This window comes from Hemitrygon akajei, chromosome 19 (genome assembly GCF_048418815.1).
Source record: "Hemitrygon akajei chromosome 19, sHemAka1.3, whole genome shotgun sequence".
NCBI lineage: Eukaryota > Metazoa > Chordata > Chondrichthyes > Myliobatiformes > Dasyatidae > Hemitrygon > Hemitrygon akajei.
In genome coordinates this window covers 13572002-13588745 of record NC_133142.1, presented here as the reverse complement: position 1 = coordinate 13588745, position 16744 = coordinate 13572002, and positions in this window count along the sequence as shown.

The window sequence follows — 16744 nt, the reverse complement described above, 5'->3', positions numbered from 1 at the left end:
AAGCCATCCAATTATCCATCATACTAGACCAAACCGGTATCACACACATCATGATATTTATTATCCTCGCCCTTGTCCTCGTCCTTCTGATAGAATCATAGAGCATAGCACAAAAACGAGCCCTTCAGTCCACGTAGTTCATGCCGAACTGTAGTCCATTGACCCGCAGCTGAACCATAGCCCTCCATCCCCCTCCCATCCATGTACTTATCGAAATGTCCTTTAAATTTTGAAATCAAACCCGCATCAACCTCTTCTGCTGGAAGCTTGTTCCACACTCACACCTCTGAGTAAAAAACTCCCCTCAAGTTCTCCTTAACCTCTGAGTAAAAAACTCCCCTCAAGTTCTCCTTAACCTTTCACCTATAACCTATGACTTCTCACTCAACCTCAGTGGAAAAGGCCTGCTTGCACTTATCCTATCTATACCACTCATAATTTGGTATATCTCTATTAAATCTTCCTTCATTCTGATGCTCCAGGGAATAAAGTCATAACCTATTTAATCTCTCTCTATAACTCAGGACCTTATGACCCGGAAACGTCCTTGTACATCATCTCCTTGTAATTGATATCTTTTCTGTAGGTACAATAGGCGACCAGAACTGCAAGCAAAACTGCAAATTTGGCCTCACCAACATCTTATTTCAATTCCCGTATTCTATGCAGTACTTTGATTTGTGAAAGGATATTATCACTTTGTTTATAAATAACTTCAAAGTAATGAACATAAATGTATTTATTGGCAGAAACAGTAGAGTCAAATGAGCTGATTTTAAATGCTGATAAAGTTGTTCCTGGAAAGAGCCCCACAATAATTCTGACCATATCCCACAATTTGAAAGAGGTTTAAACCTGATGTTTTTTGAAGGTTAGGTGCCCTCTTCTTTGTGGTGGCGTGTTGGGGAGGAAGCATTAAGAAGAAGGACGCCTCACGTCTTAATAAGCTGATAAGGAAGGCGGGCTCTGTCGTGGGCAAAGTACTGGAGAGTTTAACATCGGTAGCTGAGCGAAGGGCGCTGAGTAGGCTACGGTCAATTATGGAAAACCCTGAACATCCTCTACATAGCACCATCCAGAGACAGAGAAGCAGTTTCAGTGACAGGTTACTGTCGATGCAATGCTCCTCAGACAGGATGAAGAGGTCAATACTCCATTTGAGTTAAGTATTGTATGTAATGAGTTTTTGCTACAACAAGTGTATGGGACATTGGAAAAAATGTTGAATTTCCCCATGGGGATGAATAAAGTATCTATCTATCTATCTATCTATCTATAACCATATAACAATCACAGCACGGAAACAGGCCATTCCGGCCCTCCTAGTCCGTGCCGAACTCTTAATCTCACCTAGTCCCACCTACCCGCACTCAGCCCATAACCCTCCACTCCTTTCCTGTCCTGTCAGGTGGTAATGTGGTCCTTCTTTAAAAATTAACTTTAGTTGCCACATGTACATCAAAAATACAGTGAAGAGTGTCATTTGCATCAACCAACACAGTCCAAATAATTGCTGGGGGCAGCCCACAAGTGTCACCATGCCCACAATCCACTAATTCTAACCTGTATGTCTTTGGAAGGGAGGAAACCGGAGCAACCTGAGGAAGCACACACGGTTGCGGGGAGAGTATTCAAACTTCTTACAGACAGCGCGGGAATTGAACCCCAATCACTAGCGCTGAAAAAAGTAATACTAACCGCTGTGCTGCCACCTTGACATGTTGAGATTGGTTCCAGTGACACCAGTGTATCATGACTGTCATTTTATCCAGTGTCATTAGTGTAAAAGCCACTGGGCTGTGCACAGCACGAAGAAGATAAGCCGAGACTAATCATTCTTTTCTCTCACAACTGAACCTCTCCATTATGCCAACATCCTCATAAATCCTGTTTGCACCCACTCCAGTGCTGTCGTTGTCTGCAGTCCAGAACATCATTCAGGGGTCGAACCTGCATTTTACACTTTAGCAACCTCCATCTTTGTCTTGGCTGTGATTGGGCCACAAAATGTAATTATTCTGTTTGCCTTCTTAACTATCATATCTGTCCTCCTACCGTCAAGGACTTGTGAACATGCACGTCAAGGTCTCGCTTCCACACCTAACACTGTTCTACCATATTGTTGTGTATTTAGTATTTCAGTAACATTTGAATAATATTGTAAATACATTGTGATTAAGCATTCTTTATTTGTTTAAATGATTCTTTATGGATTATATGTAGAAAACATGAATTGTATACAACAGCACATTACCACCTGATAAAGTAAACATGAAGTTAGACACACATTTCAGGCTCCTGTGTTTTCCTTTGAATTAGTTTAATGTTTGAAGTTACAAAACATAGTGTGTAGTCCCTTGCTTTGTTTTGCCCCGTCCAAATATAGAGTTTCTGCAGATGCTGGAAATCCAAAGCAACATATATAAAATGCTGAAGGAACCCAGCGGGGTGGACAGCATTCATGGAAGTGAATACACAGATGACGTTTTGGGCCGAGACCTGAAACTTCGACTGTTTGTTCATTTCCATTGATGCTGCCTGACCTGCTGCGTTTCTCCAGCAATTTTGTGCGCATTGTTTAAAGGAACAATTATCTGAAAAGAATTCTCTTTGCCAATTATCTGCCAAACTTCTGTCTTCCTACAGCTTTCTTGCTCATGACTAACCAACTGAGAAAAACTCTTAAGTACACACAGTACATTTGAATCTCCAAAACATCTGTAACAAACGAACAAAGGGTACAGGTCCAGTGACTGAAACACTCATCTACTATTAAATTTTGCTTCCTGGGAGTAAATTAATTTTGGATCCACTTTACAATCTCCCTTTGGATTCCACTCTTAGTGGATAGACCATGTCAAGAATCTAGCTGAGTCTTCATTGTTCACTATTTCCACTGACCCCTCTTACCATGTATTATCCACTAGCCCACAGCCCACCCCCAACCCAACATGGCCACTTTGTCAAAGAAATTCAATTGTTCAGTGCACTCTTTAGACAACTTTCTACACATAAATCTGCACTGACTTGCCTTGGTTAATCTGTATCTTACCACATTATATAATATATTGTTCAGTAATGACTTGCCAATGACCCTAAATAACCAAATGGTCTTTTCTACCTTGTTAGATAAAAATGTCATTCATATTCCCTCCTGCGGATGAAGGACATCATAAACTGATGGATCAAAGACTTTACTTCTCTCTGTATCCTGGGATATACTTCACCCGACTTTGCTGATTTTACCTCTTAAGAAAGTACCACGAATTTCCGCAAAATTCCTCTGTTTATTCTGAGGCTGGGTCCTCTGGTCTTAGACTCCTCCACCACAGGAAACATGCTCTCCACATCCACTCTATTGAGGCAGTTAAACAATCAATAGAACGGATCTGCTGGTCCACACTGTATGACTCTAAGACTCTCATTCTAGTAATCCTGACTTCAACCTCTGCCATGGGATACAAAGCAATACATTTCAATGTTACCCTTGTCATGCTTACACATATTATACAAAATACTAATGAGTGTATACTGTACGATGGCATACCTATAACACTGCATAGACCATGTCAAGTGTCATGCAGACTTCATCAAATTCACTACTTCCATTGACCCCTCTTACCACCTCTTCTCCACTAACTCACACCTCCCCAACATGCACAGTTCTCTTCAGGTAATGTCCCTTTTTCAAAAATAAACTTTAAACACTGCTAGAAATACAACATATACAGTACATCACTCTCTTTGCAATCATGATGTCACTCAGTTTACGCACATTGGTAGTGACCAGAACACCACAGCCACAGGTGTTTGAAAATCCTATACAACAGACTGACACCAGCATCCTCCCACCCCGTGGCAGGAAGTCCCTTGTCTACACTGCTTCCCCACAGAGTCCTTTGCATCGGCAGCCTCCGGGTTCAGTGCATGTCTCAGCATGCACTCGTAGGCAGCCGATTTTCTGGGAAGCTTCAGGAAGACCGAGGAGAAGCCTGTTCCCATTTGTACAGTGCATCAGTCCTATCTGCCACTGCCTTGAAAGCGGTCAAAGTCTGAACCAAGCTCGAGCATGTATTTGTGATACAAAAATCTGAAAGGGGGGCAAAGCTAAGCAGGTGCTACACCTTGCCCAAGGGTGATCTGCATGCTAGCGCAGGGAAGGAGTGCCTCACACCTCCTCTGACAGAGGCATATCTCCGTCCCGCAACCCATTTTATTTCTATAAGCCTACAAAAAGGTTCTTTCGCACTCCAGTCTCAGCATATTAGTCTATTGCCTCAAAGTTCAAGAATCAAGTTTGTATTTCACATGTACATTAAAACACTCAGTGAAATGCTTCATTTGCGTTAACAACCAAGGCAGCCAAAGTCGTGCTGGGGCAAGTATTATCACACATTCCAGAGCCAACATTTACCTACCTACAATGTTTGGTAAAACCACACAAAACACAACAAGCAACCAAATAACAACAGCAAACCAGGCCCTGTTCCTTCCTCCCACCTACTCACATTCACAGTCCTTTAACCCCAGGACAAGCCTCCAGCAGACTTAGAGCCAGGCCTGCAGACACTGGGCTTTGACCTCGGCAGCGGACTCACAGATTTGGATCCAGCCAATGGGCTTCGACTGCCAGACATCTGACTCGACCCTCGGGCCTCGATCCTTGGTATCGATCCCAAGACATACCGACCACCGAATATTACTTCCGGCGTACGATGGCAGCACGTTCAATCGTGTCGGCTTCCACTGTCGTTTTAAAATGTATTTTTTATGATCACAGGACCATGCTGATCATTACGAACTTGAAGCGCTGCAAGTCTACCCCATCAGTGAGTTGCTCGTTGGCGGAGAAACCGAAGGAGCTGGATTGTTGCGGACCGCGTCGCTGCTCGGGTCAGAGAGGCATTGGAGGGGTCGGTGCACAAAGGCAGTGTGCGATCTGACAGCCAGTGATCACCTTAGTCACTGTTCTTACCATCACGAGACCCAGTTGGACATTGTTAACATGGAATGCTGCATGTCCGATTCACTGATTTATTGGTGGACCGTTGGGGGGGTGCGCTGCGTGGCCTCAGTTGTAGTGCGGACTCGGCTTCAGGCTACCATGTCGCCTATTTACAGCCGCCCAGGAGAAAGGTGTTGCCGTCGACAACGTTTCACTGGAGGCAGTGTGGTGCGATGTCCAGGTTGGAGGCGGTTCTGTACCCAGCTTGTGCCTGGCAGAAGACGAGATGTATTATGTACGACTGTAGACTGCTGCAACATTCATGAACTCAAGTCCTTGGGTTATATTTTTTTGTTTGATTGAATATCTTAGATGTGCTTGCTATCTTATATATGCTATATGTGCCTTGTGCTGTGTGTGACTGTTGGTATTGTGTTTGGTACCTTGGCCCCAGAGTAGGACTGTTTCGTTTGACTGTATTCATGGGTATTCAAGTATGGATGAATAACAATTAAACTTGAACTTGAACTACGCCTTGAACTCTGGACTTGCCTAATAATGACAATGTCATCCTGTTGTTGTTACTAGCATTGCCACACGAAGGTGCTATGATGGGAAAGGTTCTGGGTTTAAACAACATATTGAAAGGGAACTGAATGGGTTTCATTCCAGCAGCAGCACGGTATCAGTACTTCTAAACCTTCAATGCCAACCGTGGGAAAATTATGTAGAAACGCAAGTGTTGTGGAGAGCCAGACAACATGGATTGGAGAAGGAAATAGTTAAGTTGTGACAAACACATCTTGTGGCTTGCAAAATCCTGATCCTGCTTGCACGAATCATTGCACAAGCTTTTCTTTCAGTTTGTAGATTCGCAAACTGCGAAACTTCCTATCCCATACAGCCCTAAAGGAACAACCCCTCAGGCTTGTTTATTCTGAATCAAATTCTTTCTTAATTGCAGTTCTGGCTTTACTACAGAGCAATGCTCCCCCTCAATTGTAAAGACTAGTGTGCACAAAAATCTTGTGCTGTGCAGTTTTTTGCCCAATGACAACAACATGTGCGCGCTGAATAATTTCGTCAGTAAAAACAGTATACATAAGCCAGTTCTAAAATCTGCAGATGAATTATTGCAAACTCCAGGTCGTCAACACTGTCCGCATCAGAAACCTGGAAAGGAAATGTGACTGTGTACGATGGTGAAATATACTTAACGTGCCAATGGGATAGAGAGTGACAACCTTCTGTGCGCTGTTTAAATTCCTTTGTGTGCTAGTTGCAAAAGATGTGTGCGCGTGCAAACACACGCACACCTTAGAGGGAATATTGTTACAGAGTTGTCTTGTTCTCAGGCGTTGTTTATATATTTGCCTATTTATCTGTCTAATTAAATAATTGTTTCGAAACGTTGCAAACCTACAGTGCAATACAAGCCCTTTGGCCCACAATGCTGTGCCAAACATGTATTTACCTTAGAACTACCTAGGGTTACCCATAGCCCTCTATTTTTCTAAGCCCCACCTACCCATCCAGGAGTCTCTTAAAAGACCCTATCATATCTGCCTCCACCACCGTCGCCAGCAGCCCATTCCACGCACTCACCACTCTCTATGTAAAAAAACTTAACCCTGACATCTCCTCTGTACCTACATCCAAGCACCTTAAAACTGTGTCCTCTTGTGCTAGCCATTTCAGCCCTGGGAAAAAGTCACTGACTATCCACAAGATCAATGCCTCCCTTTTATTAGTCTGTTTATTTATTTATTATTATTATTATTATTGTATTTTCACTGTTTGTCTTCTTTTGCACATTGGTTGTTTGTCAGTCTTTGTGCATAGTTTTTATATCATAAGACCATAAGATATAGGAAAAGAATTAGGTAATTTGGCCCATCGAGTCTATTCTGCCATTTCTTCATGGCTGATCCACTTTTCCTCTCAGCCCTAATCTCCTGCCTTCTCCCTGTATTCCTTTATGCCCTGGCTAATCAAGAATCAATCAATCTCTACCTTAAATATACCTAGTGACTTGGCCTCCACAGCTGCATGGGCAACTAACCCCACAGATCTTGTTCTAAAAGGATTTCCTTCCATATTAAGGCAGTCTTCTGGTCTTAGACTCCAGCACCGTAGGAAACATCCTCTCCATATCCACTCTATTGAGGCTTTTCAGCATTCGATAACTTTCAATGAGGTTACCATTGCCCAGGGCCATCAAACGCTTTTCATATGACAGGCCCTTAATTCTGGAATCATTTTCGTGAACCTCTTTTGAACCCCACCCATATCCTTTCTTAGATAAGGGGCCCAAAACTGCTCACAGTACTCCAAGTGAGGTCTTCTAAAGCTTCAACGTTTCATCTTTGCTTTTATATTCTAATCCTTTTGAAATAATTGCTAACATTGCATTTGCCTTCCTCATCACTGACTCACCCTGCAAATGAACCTTTAGGGAATCTTACACAATGACTCCCAAGTCCCTTTGCATTTCAGATTTTTGAATTTTTTCTCCATTTAGAAAATAGTTGGCCCTTCCATTCATTTGCTAAAGTGCATGACTGTACACTTCCCAACACTGTCTTCCGTCCGTTACTTCTTTGCCCATTCTCTTACTCTGTCTAAGATCTTCTGTAGCATCTCTACTTTCTCAAAACAAGCTGCCCTCCACAAACTTGGCTACAAAGCCATCAATTCCATCATCCAAATCATTGACACATAACATAAAAAGAAGTGGTCCCAACACTGACCCTTTGTAGAACACCACTAGTCACCGGCAGCCAACCAAAAATGGCTCCCTTTATTCCCACTCTTTGCCTCCTGCCAATCAGTCAATGCTCTATCCAGGCTATTATCTTTTCTGTAATACCATGTGCTCTTAATTTGTTAAGCTACCTCATGTCTGACACTTTGTCAAAGGCCTTCCAAAAATCCAAGTAGACAACATCTATCAATTCTCCTTTGTCTCTCCTGGTTGTTATTTCTTCAAAGAATTCCAACAGTTTAGTCAGGCAAGATTTTCCCTTAAGGAAATGATGTTGACTTTGGCCTATTTTATCATGTGCCTCCAAGTACCCAAAATTGACAATTGACTGCAACATCTTCCCAACGACTGAGATCAGCCTAACTGATCTATAATTCACTTTCTTCTGCCTCTTCCATTCTTGAAAAGTAGAGTGGGAGTGACATTTTCCAGTCTCTGGAACCTTACCAGAATCAATTAATTCTTGAAAGATCATTACCAATATTTCCCCAAATTCTTTAGCCACCTCTTTCTGGTCCAGGTGACTTATCCACATTTAGACATTTCATTTTCCCAAGAACCTTCTCCCTAATCATGACAACTTCACACACTCCTGCCCCCAGACATTGCAGCATACTGCCAGTGTCTTCCTTGTCCCCTATCACTACCTCTCCAGTATCATTTTGCCGTGGTCCAATATTATTGGCTAGCTTAACTTCATCTTTGACCTTTTCCTTCTTTATGACTGTTTTAATTGTCTTCTGTTGGTTTTTAAGAGCGTCCCTATCCTCCAACATCTCACTAATCTTTGCTCTAATAAATGCCCTCCCTTTGGTTTTATGTTGGCTTTGACTTCTCTTGTCAGTGATGGTTGTGTCATCCTGCCTTTAGGATACTTCTCCTTCTTTGGGATGCATGTATCCTGCGCCTTCCGAATTGCTTCCAGAAATTCCAGCAATTGCTGCTCTGCCGTTATCCCTGCTAGTGTTCCTTTCCAATCAATTTTTGCCAGCTCCTCTCTCATGCCTCTGTAATTCCGTATACTCCACTGTAATATTGATACATCTGACTTCAGCTCCTCCTTCTCAAATTGAGAGTGAATTATATCACTGGCCTCTAAGGGTTCCTTTACCATAAGCTCTCTAATCAATTTCAGTTCATTGTACACCACCTAATCCAGCATATCTGATCTCCTCGTGGGCTCAACCATGAGCTGCTCTAAAAAGCCATCTAGTAGGCATTCTAAAAATTCCCCCTTCTGGGATCCAGCACCATTGATTCTATTATATTTATTTTTTTCTGCTGTGAATCCTGCAAGAAATTAAATCTCATATATGTACTTCCATGATAAATTTACTTTGAAATTTGAACTTTGATGCATTTCACTATATGTTTCAATGTATATGTAACAAATAAAGATCATCTTTAAATCTTCAAATGTTCTTTTTGAGGGAGTCTGGGCTTACCAAAAGAATGACTGTGTGTTGTAATGAATAAAGATTTTCACATCTGTTTTGACTGATGTTGTTACCAGAAAGACATTGAAGCTGGTGGATATAGAAGTCTTTATTCAGCGCTTCATACTGGAGCCACTCTTCGAAGAGGCCCCCTGACTCAGCAGTGCAATACGTTTTTACATGTTAAAGAGCAAAGGTAACAACAGGGCAATATCTATAGCTGCAATGCAATCATAATGCTTCCTTTCAGTTACATATAATTTTCAAATACCTGGGTCTTCTCAGCAACACACTCAAAATCAGTGTTAATCATTGCTCTTTGAGTGGCAGCCATGCACATCTCAGGTCAATTGGGTCTTTCCTGGTCTGCAACTCACTCTAAAATGCAGCTCCAGGAAGACCATTATTCCAAGCTGCATTTTAAATTCAATCTACAATCCAAATTCCAATCTGAAGGCTCGTTCCTGTAGAAATTAGTACCGGTATTTGCTATATTCCATAACTCCAGAATACACCCTAACAATATCCATCCGTTTCTCTCGTGACTTAGTCTCTGTCAGAGCATTCTCTATATATCATGTTTCTTGAGAGCAAAGTAAAAGTCTGTGTGCATGTACCCACTGTTAAACGAGGAGAGAGGTCAATTAAAATAAAGTGATGTCTGGGAATGTGTTAACGAGAATGAATATCCATTTTAGAGCATGGAAACCTATAGCCACTTCCAATAGTCCTGATGTAGTGTCCTGCCAAAGGGTCTCGGCCCCAAACATTGACTGTACTTTTTCCCATAGATGTTGCCTGGCCTGCTGAGTTCCTCCAACATTTTGTGTGTCTCCCTGGGATTTCCAGCATCTGCAGATTTTCTCCTGTTTGTGATTGAGCCACTTGCAATGGGATCTTGGGCACAAATTAGTTTAGGACTACAGCAAATATTGCTAAGCAATTGATAGTGATAATCAGATACAAGGGGTGGAAGAACAAGCCTTTGTTGCATTGTACAGTAGTATAATTGGGGCGGCATGGTAGCACAATGCTTTACAGTACCAGCAACCCGGGTCAGTACCGGCTGCTGTCTGTAAGGAGTTTACATTCTCCCCGTGACCGCATGGGTTTCCTCCCACAGTCCAAAAATGCACAGATTAGCAGATTAATTGGTCCTTGCAAATTGTCCCGTGATTAGGCTAGGGTTAAATCGGGGGCAATGAGGCGAGCATTCAGTCCATGATGACAGACAAGAAAAGCTCGATTTTCATTGCAACAAGCACAGTAACACACTGAGCACGATGAGCCAGGGAGAGAGAAATTCTCCGTCATATGCAGACGGGGGAGGTGATTATCACACACCTCAGTTACACTCAGTGTGACCCACAAACACACAAGCGATCAACTATCTAACCCGAGCTAAACGTAACAATAAATGAACTTAAACATTTCGCCATAATTTCACGAGCATATTTTAAAACAAGAACAATAAATATCACTGGACTCTGGGAGCATTGCATAGAGTTCTGGTCGTCTAACTATAGAAAGAATATTGAGGCTTTGGAGAGAGTGCACAAGAGGTTTACCAGGATGCTGACTGGTTTAGAGGGCATTGATCTGAATTGAACTGAATTTACTTCTTACATCCTTCATATACGTGAGGAGTAAAAATCTTTATGTTACCTCTCCATCTGAATGTGCAATGTGCAAATTATAGTAATTTGTAATAAATAATATGTACAGTAAGATGTACAACAGAACAGTCAATATATCTTAGAAATACAATTGTGTCAGCGTGAATTAATCAGTTTGATGGCCTGGTGGAAGAAGCTGTCCGAGAGCCTGTTGGCCCTGGCTTTAATGCTGCGGTACCGTTTCCCGGATGGTAGCAGATGAAACAATTTGTGGTTGAGGTGACTCAGGTCCCCAATGATCCTTTGGACCCTTTTTACACACCTGTCACTGTAAATGTCCTGAATAGTGGGAAGATCACATCCACAGATGTGCTGGGCTGTCCGCACCACTCTCTGCAGAGTCCTGCGATTGAGGGAAGTACAGTTCCCATACCAGGCAGTGATACAGCCAGTCAGGATGCTCTCAATTGTGCCCCTGTAGAAAGTCCTTAGGATTTGGGTACTCATGCCAAACTTCTTCAACTGTCTGAGGTGAAAGAGGTGCTGTTGTGCCTTTTTCACCACACAGCCGGTATGTACAGACCACGTGAGATTCTCGGTGATGTTTATGCCGAGGAACTTAAAGCTGTTCACCCTCTCAACCCCAGGTCAATTGATGTCAATAGGGGTTAGCCTGTCTCTGTTCCTCCTGTAATCCACAACCAGCTCCCTTGTTTTTGCAACATTGAGGGAGAGGTTGTTTTCTTGACACCATATTCTGCCGTGAAAGGCTGGACAAACTTGGGTTGATTTCTTTGGAGTGGCAGAGGCTGAGGGGAGATCTGTTAGAGGTTTACAAGATTATGAGAGGCATAGATAGAATAGCAGAGAGTATATTTTTCCCAGGGTAGAAATGCCTCCTTCCAGAGGGCATGCATTGACGGTGAGAGGGGATAGGTTCAAGGGGTAAGCTTTTTACTCAGAGAGTGGTGGATGTATGCAACGTACTGCCTGGTATGGTGTTAGAGGATATATATTAGAGGCTTTGAAAAGAAGTTTAGACAGGCACATGAATGTGAGGAAGATGGAGGGATATAGACATCGTGTAGGTAGGGAGGATTAGTGTTGGGGGGTTTAGATTTACTTTTCAGCTGTTTGGGTGCAACATTGTGGGCCAAAGGGCCTGTACCTGTGCTGTACTGCTCTAGGCTCTATGTAATGCGAAGCAGGAGAATCACTCACAAGTTTATTTATTTTTGTTGTTATTCTGTATATGCCAAGGGTACAAGTGCCACAGAATGGTATACCTCATATACTGTCTGGGTAGTCTCCAGCCCCTTGGTATGAGCACTGAATTCTCCAACTTCCGGTAATTCCCTCCCTCTCCCTTCCCCCATCCCACTTTCACTCTGTCTCCTCTTCTAGCTGCCTATCACCTCTCATGACCCTGCCTTCTTCTACTACCCATAGTGCTTTCCCCTTAGATTCCTTCTTCACCTCTCCTGCCTATCCCCTCCCTGCTTCCCTCCCCCACCCCTTGATGTTTCCTCTGATTGGTTTTCCACCTGGCACCTTCCACCCTATCCCCACCTTCTTTATAGGACCCCTGCCCCCTTCTTCTTCAGTCCTGACGAAGGGTCTCAGCCCGAAACGTTGACTGCTCCTTTCAACGGATGCTGCCCGACCTGCTGAGTTCATGCGGCTTGTTTGTACGTGTCGACTTTGACCACAACATCTGCAGTGTACTTTGTGTTTAGGTACAGAACTTAGCTTTCTGCAGGAGCAACACAGCATATTACAAAGACAAACATAAGTTAACTGTCATGGTCCCTTCTGGCAATCCCCCACCTTGCTATTCACCTCAGGAATTGGGCCTCAATCCCCTCATTTAGTTTCCAGTCATTCCCAGGTTCCACTAACTACACACACCTGCTTTCCATCAGAAAATGCAGAATAAAGACCCTGTGATCACAACAAGCAGCTGCCAGTTCGTTTGTTGACTCCAGTGTGAGTAACCTCGTTTCATGATTCTTAGGATGGTCAGTTCTAAGTCAAGCATTGCTCCTGGATACCGATTCCATGCTTGTTACGTCAATAACGCCTCCCAACTCCGCCTCCGCGCCCGTGTTCTGCACTTGGGTTCGTCCACTGCCACGCTTGTGTAACATTAAAGTTATATAAAGTATATAGAACATACGTGGCAAAATAAACATAGTGTGGCATTAGTGGGAGAAGAAAATGAATATATTCTGAAGTTGTTCGGGATTTTTCAGGTCGGATCAAGAACCTGATGGTGGTGGGGAAGAGGCCGTTGTTGAACCTTGAGTGTTGGGTCTATGGGCTCCCGTACGTCCTGCCAGCTGACAGTATCGAGAAGAGGGCACAGCCTAGATGCTGAATGTTCTGATGGATTTTGCCTTCTGAGATATCACTTCTTGTAGGTGTGCTAATGGTGGGAAGAGGCTGAGTTCCATACCTTCCCTGGCCTCTTGCATTCCCGTGTATTGGAGTGATGCAACCACTGAACACATGTAGAAGCCTGTCAGAGTCTTTAATGTGGAATGTCCTTAAACTTCTAAGAAATCGGAGACATTGGCATGCCTTCCTCATGGTTGCATCTAGATGCTATGCCCAGGAAAGTTCCCTGAAATGTTGATGGCCAGGAATTAAAGCTGCTCTCCCTTTCCATTGTTGATATCTCAATGAGGACTGGTGCACATTTGTCCGAATTTCCCTTCATGAGGTACGTTGTCAATGCCTTTGCCGATGTTGCGTGCAAGGCTATTTTTGTGATATCGCTCAAGCAGCTGACCAGCTCATTTCCTTCCTTGCTTCCTTTCATGATTCTGCCAACAACAATGGTGCCATCGGCAATTTTGTAGCTACCTTTAACTGATTAAGCAGAAAAGTATTTATTCAATTGATTCTTCCCCTGTGGGGAAGAGGAAGCTACTCATCTGCATGGTGTGGACGATACACTCACCCCAATTGTACTAAATATAACGATTTTATAGGCATCTGGAGATAGGGTGCAATAGCTTCAAAATTGTACCACAGTTCAGTTATCGCCTTTAAACCAACCATTTGTTTACTATTGTATTTCCTTTCTTTTCCTGTGAATGCCAGCAAGAAAATGGATCTCAAGGTAGTATATGGTTACATTATACTTACATAAGAACCACAGGGAATAGGAGCAGGAGTTGGCCATCTGGCCCTTTGAGCCTGCTCCGCCATTCAATAAGATCATGGCTGATCTGGCCGTGAACTCATCTCCACCTACCTGCCTTTTCCCCATAACTCTTAATTCCCCGACTTTGCAAAAATCTTCCCTCCACTTCTTCATTGGGCAGAGAATTCCACAGATTCATCGCTCTCTGGAGAAAAGCAGTTCCTCCTCATCTCTGTCCTAAATCTCCCACAAAACTTGAGGTTCCCGTCTCACCTACCAGTGGAAGTAACTTTCCTGTCGCTATCTTATCTATCCCTTTCATGATTTTATATGTTTCTATAAGATCTTCTCTCATTCTTCTGAATTCTGGCAAGTACAGTCCCAGGCAACTCAGTCTTTCGTCGTCTCTTACTTTGATAATAAATTTACTTTGAACTTCAACCCTGAAATGTGAGGGTGACTGATAAACACGAGGAAATCTGCAGATGCTGGAAATTCAAACAACACACACAAAATGCTGGTGGGACACAGCAGGCCAGGCAGCATCTATAAGGAGAAGCACAGTCGACGTTTTGGGCTGAGACCCTTCGTTAGTACTTTCAGTCTTTCCTTTCAGTTAGTCCTGACGAAGGGTCTCGGCCCGAAACGTCGACAGTGCTTCTTCCTATAGATGCTGCCTAGCCTGCTGTGTTCCACCAGCATTTTGTGTGTGTTGGGTGACTGATAAGCTGCTTCTGACTTGACCCTCCCTGTTTCTGCATGATCTTCAAATTAGAAATAATAGATGATGGCTTTTTATTTACAATAGAAAACACCAAAGAAAATCAATCTTTAGAAAGAATAGCACACTGATAATATGTTATTGCAAGCATGTATTTTCTCTTATTAAATCAACCAGGATTGGATAAACAATCTGTGAACCTAGAACTCAAGTAGGCTCTCTGTTACGACCCAGGTCAGCAAAGAGTTAGAAATAGTGAAAGGTAGCTATGCAGATTGTACACATTATCATAAGATGGGGTGTTAACCCATAAAGCCATAAGAGATAGGAGCAGAATTAGGCCATTCAGCCCATCAATTCTATTTCATCATGGCTGATACCGGATCCCATTCAACCCCATACACCTGCCCTCTCACCATATCCCTTGATGCCCTGACCAAACAGGAAACTATCAACTTCTGTTTTAAATGTACCCACAGACTTGGCCTCCACCGCAGTCTGTGGTAGAGCATTCCACAGATTCACCACTCTTTGACTAAAAAAAAATCCTCTTTATTATGTTCTAAAAGGCCATTGCTCAATTTTAAGGCTGTGCCCTCTAATTTTGGGTACCCCCAGTAAAAAAATATAGAAATCTAGAAAACATACAGCACAATACAGGCACTTCAGCATACAAAGCTGTGCCGAACATGTGCTTACATTAGAAATTACCTAGGGTTACACATAGACTTCTATTTTTCTAAGCTCCATGTACCTGTCCAGGAGTCTCTTAAGAGACCCTATTGTATCCGTCTTCACCATCATCATTGGCAGCCTATTCCAAGCACTCACCACTCTCTGTGTTAAAAACTTACCCATGACATCTCCTCTGTATCTACTTCCAAGCACCTTAAAACTGTGCCCTCTCATGGTCGCCATTTCAGCCCTGGGAAAAAGCCTCTGACTATCCACACTATCAATGCCTCTCATCACCTTATACAGCTCTATCAGGTCACCTCTCATCCTCCGTCGCTCCAAGGAAAATAGGCCAAATTCACTCAACCTATTCTCATAAGGCATACTCCCCAATTCAGGCAACATCCTTGTAAACCTCCTATGCACCCGGTGACCAGAACTGAGCACAGTACTCCAAGTGGGTTCTGACCAGGGTCCGATTTAGCTGCAACATTACCTCTTGGCTGCTAAACTCAGTCCCACAATTGATGAATGCCAATGCACTGGGTGCCTTCTTAACCACAGAGTCAACCTGCGCAGCAGCTTTGAGTGTCTTATGGACTTAGACCCCAAGATCCCTGTGGTGAACTACATATACCTGTCTGGACTGCTCCTGTGGCTCCTCCCACAGACCCCTGCTGACTGCTCCTGTGGCTCCTCCCACAGACCCCTGTATAAAGGCGACTGAGGCCTGTTGCCCAGCCTCATTCCCCAGGATGTAGTGTTGTTCATTCCTCCAGTCAATAAAATTGATGCACCATCAATAACTCACTCTGAGAGGTAAGAAGCGAGGTATCGGCTTTTATTGACTGGAAGACCAGGCCATAGTGGAAGCTATTAGGCACTGGAGGCACTATCTCGCCGGCAAAAGGTTCACCTTGCAGACCGACCAGCGCTCGGTTGCGTTCATGTTCAGCAACCAACAGCGGGGCAAAATCAAAAATGATAAAATTTTGCGGTGGAGAATAGAACTCTCCACCTACAATTATGATATCCTGTACCGGCCTGGCAGACTCAATGAACCCTCTGATGCCCTATCCCGGGGAACGTGTGCTAGCGCACAGCTCGACCAGCTGTATGCCCTTCATGCACATCTTTGCCATCCGGGGGTCACCCGATTTTACCATTTCGTTAAAGCCCGGAACCTGCCGTACTCCCTGGAGGACATCAGGACGATGACCAGGGACTGCCAGATCTGCGCTGAGTGCAAACCGCAATTCTACCGTCCTGACACTGCGCAGCTTGTCAAGGCCACCCGCCCTTTTGAGCGACTGAGTGTTGACTTTAAGGGCACCCTTCCCTCCACCGACCGCAATGTCTATTTTCTCAGTATTATTGACGAGTACTCGCGATTCCCCTTTGCCATTCCCTGCCCCGACACTACTACCACGTCCGTCATA